The following is a 6,171-nucleotide window of genomic DNA, read 5'->3' as shown; positions in this document are numbered from 1 at the left end:
ACTTTCATTGTTGACATTCTTTTTCTTTAAATAACCAGTACACGTACAATGCATGCGTTGTCAATCTCTAGCTAGGGGTTAACTTGAAGTTCACATGAATACCGGTTAGAATGATGATGACGTTTTCACTTGCAAGTGAATCAGTCAAAAATTATGTTTATTCGCTTATTTCAACAAAATTAAAGGAAATTGATTGCTAAAAGTAAATTATTATTTCATTATTCCAATTTGATTAATGATTGATCTAAAAAAAATCATACTTTATTTTTTTATATAAATCGTAGCTAGTGCCCCTTTAACCTCATCCACACCCTTATTCAGACATTTCTTGATTAGCCAATAAATATTGATGGATTATACATAATTTAATTATCTTGAAACAAAAATGCAACCCATGTAGGTTATTGATAATTTTTTAATTCTTTTTTTTGTAGAATTCTTCTGGAAGCTACACACACCTTTAGAATTGATACCGGGCTTAACCACTACATTGAGGCTATCAATCTACCAACATTTTCTTCTGGATAGAGAAAGCCTTGGGACAGATATGTTAAAAGTGCCAATTCAGGATACTGTAAAAGATTTCTTGAAGTTTTTCAATCCATTGTTTCCTCAATTTTTCCATTTTCTAGAGAAGAAGTCCTCAGCTCTATAATATCAAAACCTGAAACTGACAGTCTCTCCAACACTTAGCGCTCTACTACTGATGGATCTTTTGTTCCTCCTCTTGAAACTGAGAGTCTCTCCAACACTAAGCGCTCTACTCCTGATGGATCTTTTGTTCCTCCTCTTGAAACTGAGAGTCTCTCCAACACTAAGCGCTCTACTCCTGATGGATCTTTTGTTCCTCCTCTTGAAACTGACAGTCTCTCCAACACTAAGCGCTCTACTCCTGATGGATCTTTTGTTCCTCCTCTTGAAACTGACAGTCTCTCCAACACTAAGCGCTCTACTCCTGATGGATCTTTTGTTCCTCCTCTTGAAACTGACAGTCTCTCAAACACTTAGCGCTCTACTCCTGATGGATCTTTTGTTCCTCCTCTTGAAACTGACAGTCTCTCCAACACTTAGCACTCTACTACTGATGGATCTTTTGTTCCTCCTCTTGAAACTGACAGTCTCTCCAACACTAAGCGCTCTACTACTGATGGATCTTTTGTTCCTCCTCTTGAAACTGAGAGTCTCTCCAACACTAAGCGCTGTACTCCTGATGGATCTTTTGTTCCTCCTCTTGAAACTGAGAGTCTCTCCAACACTAAGCGCTCTACTCCTGATGGATCTTTTGTTCCTCCTCTTGAAACTGACAGTCTCTCCAACACTAAGCGCTCTACTCCTGATGGATCTTTTGTTCCTCCTCTTGAAACTGACAGTCTCTCCAACACTTAGCGCTCTACTCCTGATGGATCTTTTGTTCCTCCTCTTGAAACTGACAGTCTCTCCAACACTTAGCGCTCTACTACTGATGGATCTTTTGTTCCTCCTCTTGAAACTGACAGTCTCTCCAACACTTAGCGCTCTACTCCTGATGGATCTTTTGTTCCTCCTCTTGAGACTGAAAGTCATGTGGCCACAGATGCCAAATTCTTTCTTTTCTTACTCAGACAATGACATTTAAAGAGATAAATCAAAAACTACCAGACGTGACTTACAGTAAATTCTACACAGCAAAAAACCATGCCAAACTTGTTGCACCTGGACTTCCAATAACAACATCTATCACAAGACACAAACGGATCCCATTAAGCTTGATAACTTTTTGGATTTTATAACATCTGAGCACATTGTTCATGATTTGCCTTACGGTGAAAGAAAGGTCAGGATGTCAAATGGCAGTGTTATTGAAATGCCCAATGTAGTGCATTCAAATTTTGGGAGCAAGTGATTTAATTCATCAGTACAAATTGTTTTGTGCAGAAAATGAAATTTCTCCATTAGGTAAGAATAAAGTCTTTGTTATGATTATAGGTGGATGCTAGGGGGAATGTCATATATATAAATAAGAAGTTGTGGTATGAGTTCCAATAAGACAACTCTCCATATAAGTCACAATGTATAAAATGTAAAAAATCATAGGTCAAAGTACGGCCTTCAACACGGAGCATTAGCTCACACCCAACGGTAAGTAGATTGGTTCAAGATTTTCCTTGAAAAAAACTGTTGGATTGATAGAAAAATTGAAGGTTGACAATGTTGGTTCAAAAGTTTTATATATATACATGTATCTTCCAAAACTACTGCATATATGTTGTTTAACAAGTGAAATATATTTTTTGTCTCCTGTATAGATTGCCATGACATGCCTGAATCTCTTATTATACCCCACGCAACGAAGTTGCGGAGGGTATAATGTTTTTGACCCGTCCGTCCGTCCATCCGTCAGTCCGTCCGTCCGTCCGTCAGCCCGTCAGTCCTGTTTCTTGCGGAGGGTATAATGTTTTTGACCCGTCCGTCCGTCCATCCGTCAGTCCGTCCGTCTGTCCGTCAGTCCGTCAGTCCTGTTTCTTGTCATTGCAACTCCTCTCAAACCACACAACAGAATTTCACGAAACCTTTTCAGATAATAAGGACATACTATGTAGTTGTGCATATCGACGGGAAATTGCGATTCAATTTTTTTTCTAGGAGTTACGCCCCTTTGAACTTATTTACTTTAATGTACTACTGCAACAGTTTGTCATCGCAACTCCTCTCAAACCACACAACAGAATTTCATGAAACCTTTTCAGATAATAAGGACATACTATGTAGTTGTGCATATCGACGGGAAATTGAGATTCAATTTTTTTTTCTAGGAGTTACGCCCCTTAGACTTTAATGTACTACTGCAACAGTTTGTCATCTCAACTCCTCTCAAACCACACAACAGAATTTCACGAAACCTTTTCAGATAATAAGGACATACTATGTAGTTGTGCATATCGACGGGAAATTGCGATTCAATTTTTTTTCTAGGAGTTACGCCCCTTTGAACTTATTTACTTTAATGTACTACTGCAACAGTTTGTCATCGCAACTCCTCTCAAACCACACAACAGAATTTCACGAAACCTTTTCAGATAATAAGGACATACTATGTAGTTGTGCATATCGACGGGAAATTGCGATTCAATTTTTTTTCTAGGAGTTACGCCCCTTTGAACTTATTTACTTTAATGTACTACTGCAACAGTTTGTCATCACAACTCCTCTCAAACCACACAACAAAATTTCACGAAACCTTTTCAGATAATAAGGACATACATGTAGTTGTGCATATCGACGGGAAATTGAGATTCAATTTTTTTCTAGGAGTTACGCCCCTTTGAACTTATTTACTTTAATGTACTACTGCAACAGTTTGTCATCGCAACTCCTCTCAAACCACACAACAGAATTTCACGAAACCTTTTCAGATAATAAGGACCGTAGATGTGCATATCAACAGGAAATTACGATTCAATTTTTTTTCTAGGAGTTATGCCCCTTTGAACTTATTTGCTTCAATGTACTTCTGCAACAGTTTGTCATCTCAACTCCTCTGAAAACACAACAGAATTTCATGAAATTTTGTAGATAATAAGGACATACTATGTAGATGTGTATATTGACAGGAATTTATTATTCAGTATTTTTTCTTATACAATTTTTTTTTCTCATACTTATTTAATTTCTCCAATGACAATGTGGGGACGTGGGGTATGTGAGCGTGCTCACTAAGGTTCTTTAATTGAAATTGAAACAAAACAACAACAAAAATATGAACTACTAACTTGTATATTAATCTCATTTCACCTGGCCATGTGTAACAAGGACTTTCAAATCAGCCTAATCTTGTGGCAGTTATTCCCTTTTGAACTTAAAAATTTCACCAAAAATGCTACTTAACATTTTTTGGTAATTGGTATCAAAATTGTAATCTAGGTTTCCACTAAAATAATATTTTTACAAACATGAACTTGCAGGTGATAGTACAATGTACAGGATTAGTGCTCAGTGTGGTGCAAAGGTAAGAACCAGTTTAGAGGGAATTGACTACTTTTTGGCTGAAGGAAGTCGAGGATTCACGACATTATCAAATATTTTAGAAGAACTTGTGCAAAGAGAGGTTTTGAATCTACATTAGAGCAAAGATGCAACATCCTTACTTTTACATTGTAGACAGTATCTCAAAACAGATTTTAAGGCAAGAATAGTAGATGAAATATATGATTACTAAGAAGGCCTCAGAAGTCCCCATTCAATTTTGCCTCAATTTGGCACTGTTATTTAGTTTACAGATAATGACTTGATTGATGTGTATGAATCTTTCTGAAATTGTACCACAAGGTTCCATATAAAAAAAGGAAGGTTGGGGTTGGTTTTTGGGGTTATGGCCTGAACTGTTTAGGAATTGGGGGCCAAAAACAATACTTTGTATAAATTGCATATTTCTTGACCAAGTTTAATTGGATTTTATTCTTGAATTCTTTGGGTTCTTTAATATGCTGAATCTAACCGTGTATAAAAGTTTTTGGATATAAGGCCCTATTTTTAAATTGGTCCACATGAGATCCAAAGGGTCTAAAATTCAACTTTATTTGATTTCAACAAAAATTGAATTCTAGGGATTCTTTGATATGCTGAATCTGACCATGTACTAGTATTTAGATTTTGAATATTGGACCATAATCAGTAAAAAAAAAAAATTAAGTTCAATTAGACCACATTCATTCAGAGTCAGAAACATATACTGTGATTAATATTTAATTACAATCCAAATTCAGAGCTGTATCAATGTTGTGTCCATACTTTCCCCAACTGTTCAGAGTTTAACCTCTGCCGACATACCAAGCTGCACCCTTGGGAGCATTTTATTTTCAGATACTATAGGTATAGAACATAGGGTTAAAAAGCAGTTTTTGGCTTATATCTCGAAAACTAAGACATTTAAAGCAAATCTGACAGGTGGCAAAAATGTTGCTTACAGTCAAATTTTTCTGCCCTGAAATTTTCAGACAAAATCCGGCAACCAGTTGTTGGGTTGATGCCCCTGGATTTTATATTTTACAGAAATTTTGCATTTTTTGTTATTATCTTAGAGTCATTATAATATCTAATATCTAATTCTACTAATTTTGATTTTAACTTTATTTTACATGATTTCCAAAGCACCAGTAAATACAGGTGAGAGACACAGGCTCTTGAGAGCGTCTAGTTTATACTTTCTAAATAAATTATATTATTAACACTAGAACAGGCGAGACAATTCAGTGTGTTCACTCTTGTTTATTTTTGGTTGTATTTGGAAGAAAGTTTTTTTTAATTATTTTTAGGCAACTCTCAAAAGAATGGAAAGACAATCCTCACTGTGAAAATTTTAAAAACTATTACATAGTAAATATGTCAACACTTATTAGACTTCAGTATCTTCTTTTCCACAACCAGTCAAACCATGCATACATTCATAAATAAACTATGTTTTCTTTTTCTCTTAGGTTCATCTATCAGTATGTATGTGTTCCCTGTGAGCAGTTGAAAGAATCAACTTCCTCCCTTCTCAAGATAGTCCAATGTGCCGTCCAAGAAAATGCAGAGAGGACAGAAAAACTGAATGATCTGAATTTCAAAGGTACCCAAGCAATACAAAGCATCACCAATCTTAAGAACCATCTTGTTCGCTGCAAGAACCAAGACAGTGCTAAAAGTGTATTGTTTGACACTATGAGTGAAGATGGTGTCTTGTTAATATGTGACTGGTCGATGAAATATCTTCCAAAACGATATCGAGAAGACCAAACAGATTGGTTTGGAAAGTGTGGTTTACCTTGGCATATCACAATGGCATTCCAGAAAGTTAATGGCTTGGTTGAAAGTTTGGGTTTTGTCCATATCTTTGACTCCCAAATATCACAAGATAGTCTTACAAAAGCAGCAATCATGCTGGATGTCATAGACAGCATTTTAAAGTTCAGTCTCTGCCAAATTTCACCTGTGGTCTGACAATGCTGGGTGTTACAAGTTGACAGAAGTGATGTCCATATTAAGCAAAAATAAGAAAGTCTAATCATATGACTTTTGCGAATCCCAAAATGGTAAAGACCCATGCAACAGACTGGAGCAACTTTAAAATCAGCCATACGAAGACACATCAATCAGGGAAATGATGTACTGAATGCATCTTCAATGAAAATGGTATTAATTTTAGCCAATTGA

At 36.1% G+C, this 6,171-nt stretch overlaps 2 pseudogenes; both read left to right on the top strand.

Moving 5' to 3' along the window:
- The first annotated feature begins 1,562 nt into the window (after nucleotides 1-1,562).
- On the top strand, nucleotides 1,563-4,195 carry LOC139492906 (uncharacterized; annotated as a pseudogene).
- Nucleotides 4,196-5,433: 1,238 nt separating this feature from the next.
- Nucleotides 5,434-6,171, top strand: LOC139492905 (uncharacterized; annotated as a pseudogene).

This window comes from Mytilus edulis, chromosome 10 (assembly GCF_963676685.1).
Source record: "Mytilus edulis chromosome 10, xbMytEdul2.2, whole genome shotgun sequence".
Classification (NCBI taxonomy): domain Eukaryota; kingdom Metazoa; phylum Mollusca; class Bivalvia; order Mytilida; family Mytilidae; genus Mytilus; species Mytilus edulis.
The sequence above is the reverse complement of the archived record's forward strand: the minus strand, read 5'-3'. Positions and strand labels throughout refer to the sequence as shown.